General features: G+C 34.2%; 1 long non-coding RNA gene across 1 annotated transcript in view; it reads right to left on the bottom strand.

Moving 5' to 3' along the window:
• Positions 1-18,604, bottom strand: part of LOC117063713 — a 153,128-nt gene that overhangs the window by 75,528 nt on the left and 58,996 nt on the right. The gene's annotated exons all lie outside the window — the stretch shown is intronic.

Genomic DNA, 18,604 nt, shown 5'->3' with positions numbered 1-18,604 from the left:
TTTCCAACCATATAGTAAATTTTTTCATGAGAAAATTTTCTATGCCCTTTGATCTCTTTTATCATGAATTTTTTCTTACTCATGAGTTAATCACATTAGTGATACCATTTAAACCATTTGAAACATGTGATTTTAGGTTGACAGATAATATCAGTCTAAATATTTCTCTTTCCTCTGACGAGGAAGCTCAGGTTCTACTCACATTCTCATCAGAATGCCAGATGTATTCTCTCTTTTAGAATCAGAAAAATAACAGTCTAGTGTCTTGTAAACGTAATCATTCTAATTTATGTAACATATTATTCATAGAATGAGTTCAGTAACATCTCTCTTTGTCTTCCTCAATATCCTGTCAGACAGAAGATAGTATTCAACCCATTCATGGCTCTCTTCTGTAGAAAGATATTGTAGTCTTTAAAACAGTCCTTACAAAACTGTAATTTTCCTAATTAAAAAAAATAAAACTGACAGGTGTACCTATTTTTTCTAGAATCTTTTAGGTATAATTAAAACAGTATTTCTCTCTTTTCTTGAAGTCACTAACTGAACCCCCATCCTTACTGGTACTTTATGTGTAGGATTTTGTTTTCTTGGTTTTTAGTGCTTGCTTGTATGTCGTGTGTGCATGACTTCACATTGACAACTAGTACCTCTTTGCTTTTAGGTAAGAGATATATTGTTTAAACTATGTAACAATAGAGATTTTGTAAATCCCTATCCTTTTTCTCTCTCTCCCTCTTTGGAAATAATTTCAACTGGATGTTTTTATCTCTTGAGTTTATGTGAGTTCTGTATATTGATAATCTCATATTTTGTTATATTTCTATTATGTATACCAGAGATTATTATCCATTTATGGCTACTTTGTATAACAAGTCCATGAATCAGCTATGCAAACTCAACTGTTTCCAATCGAGGCACAACATCTAGGACATGATCTCTTTGTTAGCACCTTCTGTGAGGCTGATATTATCCAGTCATGTCTGGATCCAGACTTAACACCTTATCACAGTGGATTCCTAGGTGTATTTTGACCATGCCTCACTTGTTAAGCCCTTACAAACTTCAGCCATATTAGCGTTTCTTGAATCTCCCTACAGAAGATAGGAAGAGAAAATGTCACTTATTTTATTGTAAAGTTAATTAGAGAGTTCTTAAAATTCTCCCAAATGTAAAATGGGTGTCACTGTCATCCTTATTGACAAGAGTAGTAGAAAAACAAGTGAAATTCTTAGTAAAAAGTAACCTAAAATCTTTGGAGCCAGGTGAAATCTTAGCACATAGGAGAACCAAAATCTGCTTTTGACCCCCAGTGAAATATTTAAGGAGAAACCCACATGTCATCTCAAAAGCAGCAACAGCATTCTACTAATAATATTCCTCCAAATTATTGCAAGACACCAATTGATTGGGAGAGATCCTACTTTTTATAGATCTGGAGATCACTGTGAGTCTCCTCTAAAAGCTCTGGACATCAGTTACTTTTTAATGATTCAAACCATACAGTAAATGACTTTACCAAGTTGTTCTATTCAAGTCCACTATTAAAAGGGAGTTGGATCAAGGTCCAGGATGTGCCTCTTACTGCAAGAAGGTATATGTAACAGTCAATGCCATGACCTGATATTTCCTCTTAATAGTGGTATTTTTACGTTTATTCTGTTTTCTTGAATACAGGTTTCTATGACTATTTTTGGTTATTTTGCTTCTTGTAGAAGAGACAATGCTGCTATACCACGAACCTTAATTGCACAAGTTCCCAGCCAGCTGGATTTTTCCATACTAATGGCTTCCAAGGATGTGAATAGGCCACTGACTGACTCAGATTTGGTTTAGACACATTATGTGTTACATACATCACATTTCCAGAGTTGATTACTACTCAAAATGCTGACGTGCTCACTCTATCATTATCAGCTATATTCTATTTTAGGAGACACTAGCTGACTAGGCATCCCAAAACCAAATTCAGGGGCTCTTTAGAAAATCAAGCTACCAATAATCTCAATCATCTTTCCTTGGGGCTAGAACTAATTTGAATAATTTGAGATTAGTGCCAGACCACAAATTATATACAGTAAAACAAATAATTCATCCACAATTTTCACACTATAAAATCATACTCATTACTGAACAGATATAGAAAATAACAGCTGACCCTGTATGAAATTAATTTATTTGCTAAATATGTGTACATGAACTAATCAATGTGCATCAAGGTCTGAGCTCCATCAGTATTTCCACCAGACTACTGTATAGAAAGCATAAAACTTATAGTAAAACAAAAAATATTATCTTGGGGAGTAGATTTTGCTAATAAGCGGTAAAATATAAATGTTGACAAGTAGACAATGAGTTTTGAAGTTGTGGAAACCACTGTGTGTATGCAATAATTTCACCCATAAGAAAAGTTTTTGTGAAGGCAATCCCACCTCCATAACTGCTTTTAGATTACTCAAGTAACAAATCATTAACACATTTTTACAGGGATTTTTTTCCCTTAACTTCTAATCAATCTTTGAAATATAAGAATACAGAGTTTTAAATCTGGAAATGGCTTTTTACTATATTCCTTGTATATAGTAGCTACTATGCTAAATAGCGTTTTTTCATTGTCAATAAAATTTCATTCACAATAGTTTTCCTTTAATATTGTAAAAACAATGTAATCCCTGATTTTACTTATTCAGCTCCATATAATCAGGCTTTGTTATTAGCTCGTAAATACACTTAAAACATTTTACCTTTTAATTGAAAACTAAAACTGTAATGAGATTTTGTATTATATGAGAAGTCATTGAACACAATCACATATACAATAACAATTCCAGATGAAGATCTAGAAGAAATAACAAAAACCTAAAGTTTCATTAGGCTATATGATTGCTTATATTATGAGTAGAGATAAACGATTTGGGGGAAAAAATGCTCTCCACTGCTTTTTGAACAATTAGCATTTTGCCCAAAAATTGTATTCGATGACTGGTATAACCAAACAAAATTGAATGTCATACATTCTCCACTGAAGGCAATATAGAAACATTTCAGCTAACCAACAAATTTGGCCAGCTTTGGACATTTCTCTAAAGACAGTTACCCTAGTCAGTACTATACTTGTAATTCACAAAGTACCCTATGAAAAGCCATCTTAAAAGAGTTACAGTGGTTGTCCTTTTGATTTTACATTCACTATTTCCTCTTTTTTTGATAATAAATGTTACCTTAAAGCTCCTATAGAAAGGATTTGAGAATATCTCCAAATGCATTCACAAATAAAGAAAAGTAAATAGAATAGGAATAATTTTATGCAAATGTAGCTTTTAACATAGAAATCAGGTTGGAATGAAGAAATCCTTTTTAGCAGAAAATCACGATTTGTACATTTATCTTATTCTATTCTTGTATTATTATAAAGTATACTTCAGACTGGGTAATTTATAAAGAAAAGAGGTTTAATTGGCTTATGGTTCCACAGGCTGTACAGAAAGCCTCTGTTTGGCTTCTCAGGAGGTTTCAAGAAGCTTCCAATCATGGCAGAAGGGGAAGGGAAAGTAGACACATCACATGACCAGAGAAGTAGCAAGAGAGAGTGAAGGGGAAGGTGATAAACACTTTTAAACAATGGAATCGCACAAGAACTCACACATTATCATGACGACAGTAGTAAGTGGGATGGGGCTAAACCATTCATGAGAAATCCACCCTCATGATCCAATCACCTCCCACCAAGCTCCACTTGCAACACCAGGGATTACAATTTGACATGAGATTTGTTGGGCACGTACATCAAACCATATCTTTCTACCTCTGGTCCCTCCTAAATCACATGTCCTTCTCTCACTGCAAAATACAATCATCTCCTCTCAATATCCCCCCAAAATCTTAACTCATTTCAGCATTAACTCAAAATTCCAAGGTCCCACATCTCATCTAGAGATAAGTTCCTTCTGTCTATGAGCCTATAAAATCAAAACAAGTTGTTTACTTCCAAGATTCAATGGGAGTACAAGCATTGGGTAAAGACTCTCATTTCACAAGGGACAAATTTGCCACAAGAAAGGGGCTACAGACTTCATGCAGAACCCCCAAAATCCAGAATGGCAATGATTAAATCTTAAAGCTCCAAAGTAATCTTTTTTGACTCCATGTTCAACACCCAGGGTACACTGGTCTGAGGGGTGGGCTTCCAAAGCCATGAGTAGCTCCGCTCCTGTGGCTTTGCAGGCTTTAGCCTCTGAGGCTACTCTCACAGGCTGGCATTGAGTGCCTGTGACTTTTCCAGGCACATGGCACAAACTGTTGGTGGATGTACCATTCTGAAATCTGGAGAATGATAGCCCTCTTCTAACAGCTCCACTAGGCAGTGACTCAGTGGAGACTGTGTGAAAGATCCAATCTCACATTTCCTCTCCACTTTGCCCTACTGATGGTTCTCCATGAAGGCTCTACCCTTGTAGCAGGCTTCTGTCTGGACATCTAGGCTTTCCATACATCTAAAATCTAGGTGAAGGCTCCCTAGCCTCACTCATGGACTCTGCACACCTGCAGGCTTAACACCACATGGAATCCATCAAAGCTCAAGGTGTTCACTATCTGAAACAGCAGGTTGAGATATATGTGGGTGCTTTCGAGCCACTCTGGAGCTGGAGTGGCTAGGATACAGGAAATCATGTCCTAAGTCTGCACAGGGAAAAGGGGCCCTGGGTCTGGCCCATGAAGTCATTCAGTCTTCCTAAGCCTCAGAGTCTGTAATGGGAGGGGCTGCAAAGGTCTCTGCCTTTAAATCCTTTTCTTTATTGTCTTAGCTATTAGCATTTTGCTCCTCTTTACTTATATAAATTTCTACAGTATGCTTGAATTCCTCTCCTGAAAATGGGCTTTTCTTTTCTACCACATGGCCAGGCTACAAATTTTTCAAGCTTTTAGGCTCTTCTCTTTTAAATATAATTTCCAATTTCAGGTCATTTGTTTGTTCGTGCATATAATACACTCTTACAAGCAGTCAGGCTACTTCTTGAACATTTTTGTTGCTCAGAAGTTTCCTTTGCTAAGGCATAATAAAAGTACCCTTTGTCCCAGTTGCCAATGAATTCCTCATTCCCATCTGAGAACTCATCAGTCTGGACTTCACTGTCCATATCACTATCACCATTTTGGTCACAATCATTTGACCAGTCTCTAGAATCTTTCAAACTTTCCTTAACCTTCTTGTCTTTTGAACCTTCCAAACTCTTCAAACCTCTGCCTGTTACCCCATTCCAAAGCTACTTCTACATTTCCAGCATTATTACAACCCTCCACTCATTGTTATCAATTTTCTGTATTAGTTTCTCTTACATTGTTATACAGAAATGCCTGAGACGGAGTACTTTATAAGAAAAGAGGTTTAATTGGCTCATGGTTCTGCATGCTGTACAGGAAGCATAATGCTGACACCTGCTCAGCTTCTGGAGAAGCCTCAGGAAGTTTCTACTTATAGCAGAAGGCAAAGGCCAGGCTACTCACTTGGCTCAGGAAGATCCAAGAAAGAGCTAGGGGTAGGTGATACACACTTTTACAGCAACCTGATCTCATAAGAACTCACTCACCATTGCAAGAACAATACCAAGTAGGATAGTGCCAAACTATTCATGAGAAACCTGCCCCCATGATCCAATCACCTCCCACCAGGTCCCATCTCCAACATTTGAGATTAAAATATGACATAAGATTTCGTGGGGACACAGATCTAAAGTATATCAACACTCAATAAATTTATTTACCTTAAAGTAATTGTCTTAATCAACTTAAGCTCCTGTAACAATTTGCCATAGACTGGGTGGTTGAAACAACAGACAGTTTATGGTGAAGGCCTCTTTCTTGCTGGAAAATTGGTTCTTTTGCACTGTGTCCTCACATGCTAGAAAGAGAATTCTGATCTCCTCCTGCTCTTAAAAGGATATTAATTCCCTCATGGGAGACCTGCCCTCACGACCTCATATTAACCAAATTACATCCCAATAGCCCCATCTCCAAATACCATCACACTGCTTCTTAAGGCTTTAACATATGAATTTGAGGAGATAAAAACATTCAGTCTATAACAGTAACATATATCACAAATATATCACCCAAGTTAATAATAAAAGTTAACTCTCTCGTGATTTATGCTTTTACACAGCTAGGAATAAACACAAGTGTTTTATTCTTAATTTAATCAAAATCCTAGTAATATGACTAAAATTCATTTGATAACTGATATTTTGAAATCTGAAGAGTGTTCTTCATTCCTCTGATAGTATAGAGCTATACGATATATATGCCCAAGGCAGAGCCTGAACTCACCTTTCACTAGGTAATTGTGGCTTCTGCCGCATGTCTGCAAAAAAAACCATGTTTTCCAACTGCTTCATAAACTGACAATTATTTATTTTATTTATACCCTAGCTTATCATATTAAATCATTCTGATGATTGGGACAGCTGACTTTGTATATTTGAGTTTATGTCTTCATGCGTTCTGTGTTTATGAACGAACTCATCTTCAGGAGAAGGATATTGTGAGAGTAACACACGCTTTGGTGGATGGAAGTGTCCCTTTAGGGAATAATTTTTTTGTTTGCTTCTGACAGTTTTCTACATACACCATCAAACCAAGACCAAGTTTCACCTGAACATATCAGGTGAAACTGAGATAGTGGAATTTAAAGTCTATTCTCCAATTTACACTCTTCAGATTTAGTTTTTAAATGAGTGACTCATTTTTTCACTCATAAATAAGCAAGACCAAGTCTTATGCTGAGCTTCTATGCAATTGTGCAAGGTTTACTTAATCCTAATTTGATAAATGAGGCAGGGCTTCTTCTTAGCTTTACAAAAAAGCTCATTTCTATAAGCACCTTGAGTTTCTGTAGGTTTATAGATGATCCCAAATCTCCAAGGGCCATATTTGTGTTCCTGATTACTGTTCTGGCTTTGAGGTTCTTATTTATTTATTCATGTCTTTTCTAAAACTATGTCTGTTATAAATGTCAAGAATGTGTAATCCCAAATAACTGTAGCAAATTTGTTATAATGTGCAGCATGGATAACTTTCAACCTGAAAGTGATTTCATCTAGAATAAGTTTTTGCTTGTTGGTTTTTAAAATCTTGGGTTTCCTTTTTATAGTAGTATACCATTTTAACACTACTTTCTGCGTGTGTTATAGGATTGAGAAAATGAGCGAATATATTGATGATTAGAGCCACAATTCTCCATATAAGAGAACAGAGAGATACAAATGCAAGGATTGGCATAAGACTGGAATTTGATTATAAGTATGTGATTATAATTATATAATTAATAACATGCAAACTGATATCATGCTGCCTCTTGACGTGAAGACACAGTGTCCATAAATATAGTATTATAGCCAAAAATGAGAAATATTAACATAATCACAAAAGGATTCTAGACAAATATGAACTAAGCAATTTACAAAACAAATGGTTTGTACTCTGCTGAAATACAATTTGAAAAGAAATGTCATGAATGATATAGAGAAACCAAAACAGAATTCCAGATTAAAGAAAATTTAAAAGTAAAAAAAAAAAAAAGACTGTAAAGGCAATGAGTGTTTCTAGATCAAAACGTCCATTCGGGGAATTAAATAAACATATAGAATGCCCTGAAATGATTGAACTTCAAAGACAAATGGAAGCAAAGAAGAAAAAAGAATAGCTGAATAAATGACCAACAGATAAAAATTTTCATTAGAAAAAAATAACACAAAACACAATTTCTAAATGAAAGATACGGAAAAATCCTAATATCTTGCCTTACCATGAATTCTGTATCCAGATACTCTGCCATTTAACAAAGTGGTGAGTTTTCAAACATTAGATAAGAGGAAAATAATTCACCAATGCTGTATGAAAGAACACTGTATGAGTCTGTTTCACACTGCTATAAAGAACTGCCCAAGACTGAGTCATTTATAAAGGAAAGGGGTTTAATTGACTCATAGTTCAACATAACTGAGAAGGCCTCAGGAAACTTATAATCATGGCAGAAGTTGAAGGGGAGCAATGCTCCTTCACAAGGCGGCAGATAAGATAATGAATATAGGAGGGACAACCAAACGCTTCTGAAACCATCAGATTTCTTGAGAGCTCACTCACTATCATGAGAAAAACATGGGGGAACCCTCCCCCATGATCCAATAGCTCCACCTTGTCTCTCCTTTGACAAGTGGGGATTATGGGGTTTATGGGGATTATAATTTATGATGAGATTTGGGTGGGGACACAAAGCCTAACCATATCAAATATATAAAGTGTGTACTTTAACATAAAGGCAATTTATTTTTATGTAAAGGGGCATAAAATAAGAAATAATGATGACGATATCAATATAATTAATTGTATTAATACTACAGGTAAAATAAATAATAACTACTGGGGGAGTCAAAAATAAATTGGAAACAATAGACAATCTAACAATTAGGAAATAAATTATATGAAATGGCAAAATTTGAAAATAAGTATGATCAAATAGGAAGATGAATATTAGTAAGGGCAGTGAAATTGCCACAAAATAAATGTTAAAAATAATAATCTGACAAACTTTAAAGATAACCAAACATTTTAAGAGATAGTTTTTGAAAAGCGATTAAGATACAAAAATTTGCCTCTAACACTGGGTTAATTTTTAAAGTAAAAACTTAGTGACTTAAAATAGTCACTTATTATAATCTCATATTTCTGGATATTCATGAACTCAATTGGGCTGCTCTTGCTCTTTTCTGATATGATTGCTGCATATGGTAGGTGAGACTTGAATCTCCCGTAAGCTTCTGTACATATATGTGTCTCTCATGGTGGCCTTTCATGTAGCTAGCATGGATGCCCTCACTGTATGGTGGCCAAAGGATAAATATACATTCTTTTACTGTTGATTGGTTTTCCCAAGAAAGGTATTCTACGAGACAGGAAGAGAAAACTTCCAGGCTCTTAACACTCAGGCCGAGACACTGGCAGGGTGTCAGTTCTGCCATATCATACTTGTCAAAGTCCTCACATAGCATATTTTGTTTCAAGAGAAAGGACATCAACCTACTTCACAAGGGAACAAGGATCAGAGAGCCTATGACTGTCATTCATTCAGCAAAGACACTTTCTAATAATGTAATATTTAATTTTTCAAAAGTTTTGACAGTTTTTTTTAGATTCTTGGACATCATATCTTTCTAATTTTCCTCTTATTCCAGTTTTTTTCTGAATGCTTCTTTTCAGTGTCCATTGTTGACTGCTCTGCCTTACCAAATATTCACTTTAGAATGTTTCAGAGTTGATCTTGAATCCGCTTTATTTTTCTTTCTATATGCTGCAACATGATCTTAAACAGGCTCATATTTTAAAATACAAATGTAAATAAATATATTTATTTATCTCAAATAACTATCTTCAATCTGAATCCTTCCATTCAACTTGAGCTTTAATATGAGATTTTCATGTTTCGTTGTGCACTTGTATCCACCACTGGTACCTCAAATTTAGCATGTCCAAAATGAAACTGTTGAAATGTTCTTTGCCTCTTTCAACTTATCCTCTGGGGGAAGAAATAATAAAATGAAATTAAAAATTTCATTTATTGCTTCTCAATAAATGAAAAACAAAACAAACCAATATCAATACTTTCATCACCTCTCATTTTCCCTATGAATAAATTGCCTCAACAGTTACTAGTTTTCAAGCTCTAGTCTTAAATTCATTCTTCATTTCATGCTTTCCCTTGGACCCAAAAATAATTCAACTGTAAACTCTGTCACTTCCACCTCTGAGAAGAAATACTACGTGGCTTCTTTACTCTTTTCTAACTCATAATGTTACTAGCCTGGACGACTGAAATAATTTCCTAATGCATTGCCATGAATATATTTTTATCCCTATATACACCTTTACTATGTAGGCAGCAAAGTGGCATTTCAAAACGTAAATAAAATAATATATACTTTGATGATTTCTAAATTTTCTATTTTGGGTTTATTTTAGAAAAACCTGTATTTGATTCTGGTACAGCTATTGATCATGTTGACAGAAATCTTCCATTTCACCACCAGTGTTCTTAATAGTTTTTTTTCTATTATTTCCTTGTAATTCATGGCAAAATATTTTACTAAGATTAGCAGAGACAATTTTAGTAATGAATATTTTATTATAATTCATAGTTTTATTTACATTGTATGTTGCCATAGTTTCTGTCAATTCCTCATCCCACTTCATACTCCTGAAAGTACTCTAGAAACCACTGATTTGTAGTCCGTCTTTATATAATTACTTTTTTTCCAGAATGTTAAATAGAATCAAACATGTATGCTTTTTTTCTCTGACTTCTTTCCATCACCATAATTAATGTGAAATTATTTTATGTTGTTACATACAAAATTAATCCATTTCATTGTTAAATAAAAATGAACTATATTGAAAAATCTTAGACCGATTATTCTTTCATCAGTTGATAGATATTTCCAATTTTTGGTAATGATAAATAAAAGTGATGTAAACATGTATGTGATATCTTTGATTATTTGTTTTCATTAATCTTGAGTAAACATCTAGTAGCAAAAATTATCATTTGTACATTGTATATTTTTAGATATTTTTTAAAAGATTCAAATATTCTGCAAAGTTGAGCTAATATTTTGCATTCCAACCAAGAAGTTTTCAGAGTTCCAGAAGCCCTGTATCTTTGCCAACAATAGATATTGTCATTTATTTAAATAATGTGTTGACTGAGGTAGATGTTTACTGGTATTCTCTATAGTTTCAATATATATTTTTCTCACGCCTAATAATGTTGCACAATTTTTCATGTTTTTATTTGGAACAATGAACTTTTTTTAGCATCCAAATAATTTACCCTTTTAAAAATTGGATTGTTTTTCTCTTATATTTTTGTTATGAGAGCTATTTATAAATTTTAGATACTAGTACTATATCAAACGTGTATTTTGCAGATATTTTTCCCAAACTGTGACTTATCCTTTCATTTTTTAGAGATATTTTTAAGAGCAGCAGTATTAATTTTAATGAAGCTCATTTTCTTAATATTTTGTTTATGTTTCATGCTTTTCTTGTCATACATAAAACACAATGGACAAATTAAGAATAGCAATAACTTTTTCTTTGTATGAAGCTGTGTGCATTTAGGATTTATATTTTTGTGAGATTTATTTCTACCTATATATAATTTTTTATATGTGGTTCAAGATATGGTTTGAGTTTCTTTTTTCTTTCTTATTTTTGGTGCTTGTTGATTATTCCACTACCATTTGTTTGAAAGACTACCCTTTCTCCACTGAGCTGTCTCTACCACTTTTTGGAAAAATAGTTAACTGTGTATTATACAAGTGGATCCATTTCTAGATTATATGTTGTTTCATTGATCTTTATGTTTACTCTGTCGTCTGTACCACACTATACTGTAATAGCTTTATAATATTATGTAAAATAAGGTAGAATGAGCCTTCCAAAGTTGTTCTATGTTTTCAAAAATTATTTTAAGTAGTTTTCTTTTCCATATAAATTTTACCATCAGTTTGTTTTTTGGAAGAATTTGTATTAATAGTATTGAAATTTCCAATCCAAGAATGTATTATTTTTCTTTTCCATATATTTAGATCTTCTTTAATTTCCCTCATTACTGGTTTTTGGTTTTCTATATATAAATATTGCATACATTTTATTTGATTTATATGTATATATATTAAGGTTTTATATTAATGTATACTTTTTCTAATTTCAGTTTTCAATTGCTCATTGCTAATATATTTAAATGTAATCAATTTCTTATATACAACTTTGTGCTTTGAAATATTATTAAATTAACTTTTTAGTTATAGTGGGTTTTTGCAGGTGGTATAGGATTTTCAACGAAGAAAATATTGCAGTTAGCAAATTGTTGAATTTTTTTTTTCCTTTCTGATATATGTTATTATTTCTTTTTGTTGCATTATTGCGCTAGCTGGAGTCTGCATGATGTTAGTTGAAATTGAGAGGTGAAGCCAGCTGGACTTCTGGGTCAGGTGGGGACACAAATAACTTTTCTGCCTTACAAGAGGTTTGTAAAATATACCAATCAGTGCTCTGTAAAAACATCTTTAAGAGCTGCAACGCTCACCACAAGGGTCCACAGCTTCATTCTTGAAGTCAAGGAGACCACAAACCCACCGGAAGGAACAAACTCTGGACACAGAAATGTTAAAATCAAAAATCTTTTCTTGATGTCAATGTTGGGAGGAAATCATTCATATTCATTGAATATGATATTATCTACAGTTCATTTAAAAATTTCCTTTATCATATTTAGGAAAGCCACATTGATTTGTAGGTTTCTAAGAGATTTTATTATAAATGTATATCTAATTATGTCAAATACTATCAAATACTATTTTTCTGCTTCAAGTAATATTTTTATGTGTTTCTCTTCTCAGATTCTACCCTTATTAGAAACATTTATGTGGGATAATTCTTTAACAATGAGAAAAAAGCCTCTCTTCTCTGGTCAATATAATATTTCTTTGTTGCAAATAGTAAGATCCATTGACTTTTGAATATATATTGCTTCTATACCACAATTGAAATATAAACACTTTAAAAGAATGTCAATTTCAACTATACTTGGTATGTATCTTTACTATCCTTACTACAGTATCAACATCAGGTACAACGTTTTATTTCAAAATTATTTTACAAGTCTCACTTGGTCTTGAAGATGTTTACATAAGTTTTTAATACTTTGAGATACTACATTGTAGACAAGTATTCATCTTTCCTTTAACATTCCAAAAGTATGCTTTTTTCTCTTTAGAAACATCTAAGAGCATACCTTCAATAAATTTAATTCTTCCAAGTGTCAGAGTTTAAGACTTTTGCAGGTCCCTGCAGCTTTTCATTGTGCAAAAATACCTCAGCCAAACATGTACTAATAATTCGTGGAAAATATTCTCAGCAGGCTAGGAATAAAGAAAACTTCCTAAACTTTATTAAGGACAACCCCAGATGGTATAGTATGTTCTTGTAAAAAAATAAAATTGTCGTTTCTCACCAATATATACTTAATTTTCCAAATATTGCAGTCTATGAAAGGAAACAAGAAAAAGATAAATTAAATGTTGAGTTGAGTTTAAAAAAAGAAAAATAATAATAATGAAAGATTATTGTCTATGTAAAAATGTTAATGAAACTACAGAAAAGCTGTAAGACATAACAAATAACATTTGAGATACTACAAAATAAAAAGGCAACTTATAAAATTTTATTTTGCATATTACAAGAAACAATTGGAAAAGTAAATAAAATATATTTTCATTCTCAATAAATAAGAAATCTTGAGGAATAAATGTGTTAAAACTTACACAAACCTAATATACTGAAAACTTTCAATAAATTAAGGAAGGCATAAATTAATGAAGAGACAAACCACGTTTTTGAATTAGAAGACTTAACATTGTTGTTAGAAGAAAAACTTTAGATAAATTTTATTTAGCAGTGTTCATTTGAGCAAAGAATTATTTATAATTGGGGCAATACTCAAAACTAGGAAAAGTTCAGAAAACTCCAGACAGTGTGATAGGCAGTATTCATAGACAGAAAAAGCAAGTTAGATATAAGAACAGTTGGATTGGTTACAGCTGAATTTTTTACCTTTATGGGTATCATGTGATGATGTATCTGTCTTGTATAGGCAGAGTCTGATCAGTTGCAAGCCTGAGATTGGCTGAAGCTCAACTGCTGTGATTGGCTGAGGCTCATCTATTTGTTATAAGAGTATACATTCAAGTTAGGTTGCAGTTTGTTTGCACAATAGTTAGGTTTCAGTTCACTATGCAGGAATTCAAAATGCAGAGGCAGTTTTAGGCCTAATTCAATTTAATATAATAATGTTACATGTCAACTTTTTAAAGTCATCTATAAATTCACCACTATTCCAATCCAAATCCCAGCATACTTTTTCATATAGGAATTGTTTAGTTGATTATAACATTACATAAAAATGCAAAGAAATCAGAATAGTCAATATCATTTGGAAAATAAAATTGAAGAATTGTACTACCTGATATTAGGACTTACTTAAAAACTAATGTGATATATACAAGGTAGAATTTGCATAAGGATATATATTAGTCCATCCTTGCATTGCTATAAAGAAACGCCTGAGACTAATTTATAAAGAAAAGAGTTTTAATTGGCTCACAGTTCTGCAGCTGTATAGGAAGCATAGCAGAATCTGCTTCTGGGAAGACCTCAGGAAGCTTACAATCATGGCAGAAAGTGAAGCAAGAGGTGGCATGTCACATAGTGAAAGCAGGAGCAAGAGATTAAGGGGAGAGGTGCTACACACTATTAAATAATCAGATCTCAAGAGAAATCACTCACTGTCATGAGGACAATAACAAGGGAAATGGTGCTAACCCATTTATAAGAAGTCTCTGCCAGGCGTGGTGTCTCACACTTGTAATCCCAGCACTTTTGAGAGGCCAAGACAGGCAGATCACTTGAGGTCAGGAGTTTTAGAACAGTCTGGGCAACATGGCAAAACTCTGACTCTACTAAAAATACAAAAATTAGCCAGGCATGGTGGCACACACCTGTAATCCCAGCTATTCAGGAGGCTAAGGCACGAGAATTGTTGTAACCCCATAGGTGGAAGTTTCAGTGAATTGAGATAAGAAGTCTGCCCCCATGGTCCAAATACTTCCCAGCAAGCCCCACCTCCAACACTGGGAATTACATTTCAATATGAAATTTGGGTTGGGGCACACATCCAAACTATATCATTCCAGTCCTGGCCCCTCATAAATCTTATGTTCTCACATTTCAAAATGCAATCATGCCTTCCAAATAATCCCCTAAAGTCTTAACTCATTCAAACATTAACTCAAAAGTCCAAAGTCAGAAGTCTCATCTGAGACAAAGTAAGTCCCTTCCACATACGAGCCCATAAAATAAAAAAACAAGTTAGTTACTTCCAAGATACTATGGGGCACCAGCATTGGGTATACATTCCTATTCCAAAAGGAAGAAATCAGCCAAAAGGAATTGGTTAAAAGTCCTGTACAAGTCCAAAACCCAGTAGGAGAGTCATTGAAACTTAAAGCTCATTAAAACTTAAAGCTCTAAAATAATCTCCTTTGACTCTATGTCCAACACCCAGTGCACACTGATGCAGTGGATGGGCTCCTAAGGCCTTGAGTAGCTCTGACCCTGTGACTTTGCAGTGTTCTTTCCTGGAGGCTGCTCTCACAGGTTGTTGAGTACATGCAGTTTTTCTACTCTGAGTGTACCAGCTGCTGCTAGATTTACTATGTGGGGATTTGGACAATGGTGGCCCTCTTATTGAAGATTCACTAGGAGGTGCCCCAGTGGGGACTGTCTGGGAGAACTCTTAACCTATGTTTTCCTTCCACACTGCCCTAGTAGAGGTTCTCTGTGAGAGCTCCAACCCTGAAACAGACTTCTGCCTGGACAGCCAAGCTATTTCATATATCCTCTGAAATCCAGGCAGAGGCTCTCAAGCTTCATTCCTTTTTTTCCCCCGCATATGTTATTGGGTACAGGTGGTGTTTGGTTACATGAGTAAGTTCTTTAGTGGTGATTTGTGAGGTTTTGGTGCACGTATCACCAGAGCAGTATATACTGCAATCTATTTATAGTCTTTTATTCCTCGCCCCATTTCCACCCTTCCACCCAAGTCCCCAAACTACATTGTTTTATTCTTATGCCTTGTGTCCTCATAGCTTAGCTTCCACACATCAGCAAGAACATATGATAATATGATATTTGGTTTGTTTTCCATTCTTGAGTTACTTTACTTAAAATAATAGTCTCCAGTCTCATTCACGTCACAACAATGCCATCAACTCATTCATTTTTATGACTGAATAGTAGTGCATCATATATATATATAGGATTTATATATATCACGGTTTCTTTTTCAGTCCATTGATGGGTATTTGGGGTATTTGGGTTGGTTCCGTGATTTTGCAATTGCAAATTTTGCTGATATAATCATTAATGTGCAAATATCTTTTCCTTATAATGACTTCTTTTACTCTGGGTAGATATCCAGTAGTGGGATTGCTGGATCAAATGGTGATTCTACTTTTAATTCTTTAAGGAATCTCCACATCATCTTCCATAGTGGCTGTTTGAGTTTACATTCCCATCAGCAGTGCAGAAGTATTCCCTGATAACTGCATCCACACCAGCATCCACTGTTTTTTGGTTTTTTTGACTGAATCAAACAACATATCAAAAAGATAATCCAACATGATCAATTGGATTTCATATCAGGGATGCAGGGATGGTTTAACATACACAAGTCAACAAAGGTGATACACCACATAAACAGAATTAAAAACTAAAATCACATGATCATTTCAATAGATGCAGAAAAAGTATTTGACAAAATCCAGCATTGCTTTATGATTAAAACTCTCAGCAAAACTGGTATACAAGGGACATACATTAATGTAATAAAAGTCATCCATGACAAACCACAGTCAACATAATACTGAATGGGGAAAAGTTGAAAGCATTCCCTGTGAATACTAGAACAAGACAAGGATGCCCAGTCTCACCACTCCTATTCAACATAGTACTGGAAAACCTAGCCAGAACAATCAAACAAGAGAAAGAAATAAAGGGAATCCAAATTGTTAAAGAGAAAGTCAACTGTCACTGTTTTGCTGATGATATGATTGTTTGCCTCAAAAACCCTAAGGACTCCTCTGTAAAACTCCTAAGACTGATTTAAAAAATTTGGCAAAGTTTCCAGATGCAAGATTAATGTACAGAAATCAGTAGCTCTTCTATACACCAATAGTAACCAAGCAGAAAATCAATTCAAGAATTCAACCCCTTTTACAATAGCTGCAAGAAAATTAAATACTTAGGAATATACTTAATCAAGGAAGCAAAAGACCTCTACAAGGAAAACTATGTAACATCGTGGAAAGAAATCACAGACAACACAAACAAATGGAAACTCATCCTATGCTCATGGATGGGTAGAATCAATATTGTGAAAATTACCATACTGCCAAAAGCAATCTACAAATTTAATGCATTACCCATCAAAATACCACCATCAATTTACAAAGAAGTAGAAAAAAAAAAACTATTCAAAAATTCATATGGAACCAATAAAGAATCCACATAGCCAAGGCAAGACTAAACAAAAAGAAAAAATCTGGAGACATCACACTACCTGATTTCAAACTACACTATAAGGCCATAGTCACCAAAACAGCATGGTACTGGTATAAAAATAGGCACACAGACCAATGGAACAGAATAGAGAACTCAGAAATAAACCCGAATACTTACAGTCAATTGATCTGTGACAAACGATACAAAAACATAACGTGGGGAAAGGACACCCTTTTTAATAAATGGTGCTTGGATAATTGACTAGCCACATGTAGGAGAATAAAACTGGATCCTTATCTTTCACCTTATACAAAAATTAGCTCAAGAAGAAATAAGGACTTAAATATAAGACCTGAAACTATAAAAATTCTAGAAGATACATTTGAAAAACTCTTCTAGACATTAGCTTAAGCAAGGATTTTATGACCAAGAACCCAAAAGCAAATGCAATAAAAACAAAGATAAATAGGTGGGACTTAATTAAGATAAAGAGCTTTTGCACAGCAAAAAGAACAGTCAGCTGAGTAAACAGACAACTCACAAAGTGAGTCTTCACAACCTTTACATCTGACAAAGGACTAATATCCAGAATCTACAACAAATTAAAATAAATCTGTAAGAAAAACACAAACAATTCCATCAAAAAGTGGGCTAAGGACATGAATAGACAATTCTCAAGAGAATATATACAAATGGCCAGCAAACATGAAAAAATGCTCAACATCACTAATGATCAGGGAAATGCAAATCAAAACCACAATGCAATACCACCTTACCTTTTTCTCATTGTCTTGGCCATCATCACTTGCCTCCATTTTAGTTATACAAATTTATCAAGTGGTTGCCCACTTGAATTCTTCTCTTGAAAATGGGCTTTTCTTTCCTATCACATTGCCAACCAGCATATGTTCTAAACTTGTATGCTCTGCTTCCCTTTTAAATATAACTTCCAGATTTAAGTTATTGTTTTGCTCCTGCATATTAGTATACGCTATTAGGAGCAGCAGGCTATATCTTTGAACACTTTGCTTCTTAGAAATATCTTTTTCTGGATACCATAACATATCACTCCTGAGCTCAAAGTTCTACAGATCACTAGGGTAAGGGCAGAGTGCAGTAAAGTTTTTTGCTAAGGCATAACAAAAGTGATATTTGCTCCAGTTGCTGATAAGTTTCTTATTTCAACTTGAGAACTCAGCCTGGACTTCATTGTCCATATCACTATCAGCATTTTGGTCACAATCAATTAACCAGTCTCTAGGAAGTTACAAACTTCCCCTCATCTTCCTGTCCTATTCTGAACCTTCCAAGCTTTTCTTACCTCTGTTACCCAGTTACAAAGTTGCTTTCACATTGTCAGGTATCTTTATAGCAATGTCCCACTCCTTGGTACCAATTTCCTATGTTAGTCCATTCTTGCACTGCTATAGAG

Source organism: Trachypithecus francoisi, unplaced genomic scaffold (genome assembly GCF_009764315.1).
Source record: "Trachypithecus francoisi isolate TF-2019V2 unplaced genomic scaffold, Tfra_2.0 Lachesis_group18, whole genome shotgun sequence".
Classification (NCBI taxonomy): Eukaryota; Metazoa; Chordata; class Mammalia; order Primates; family Cercopithecidae; genus Trachypithecus; species Trachypithecus francoisi.
This window is presented reverse-complemented; position numbering and strand designations above follow the sequence as displayed.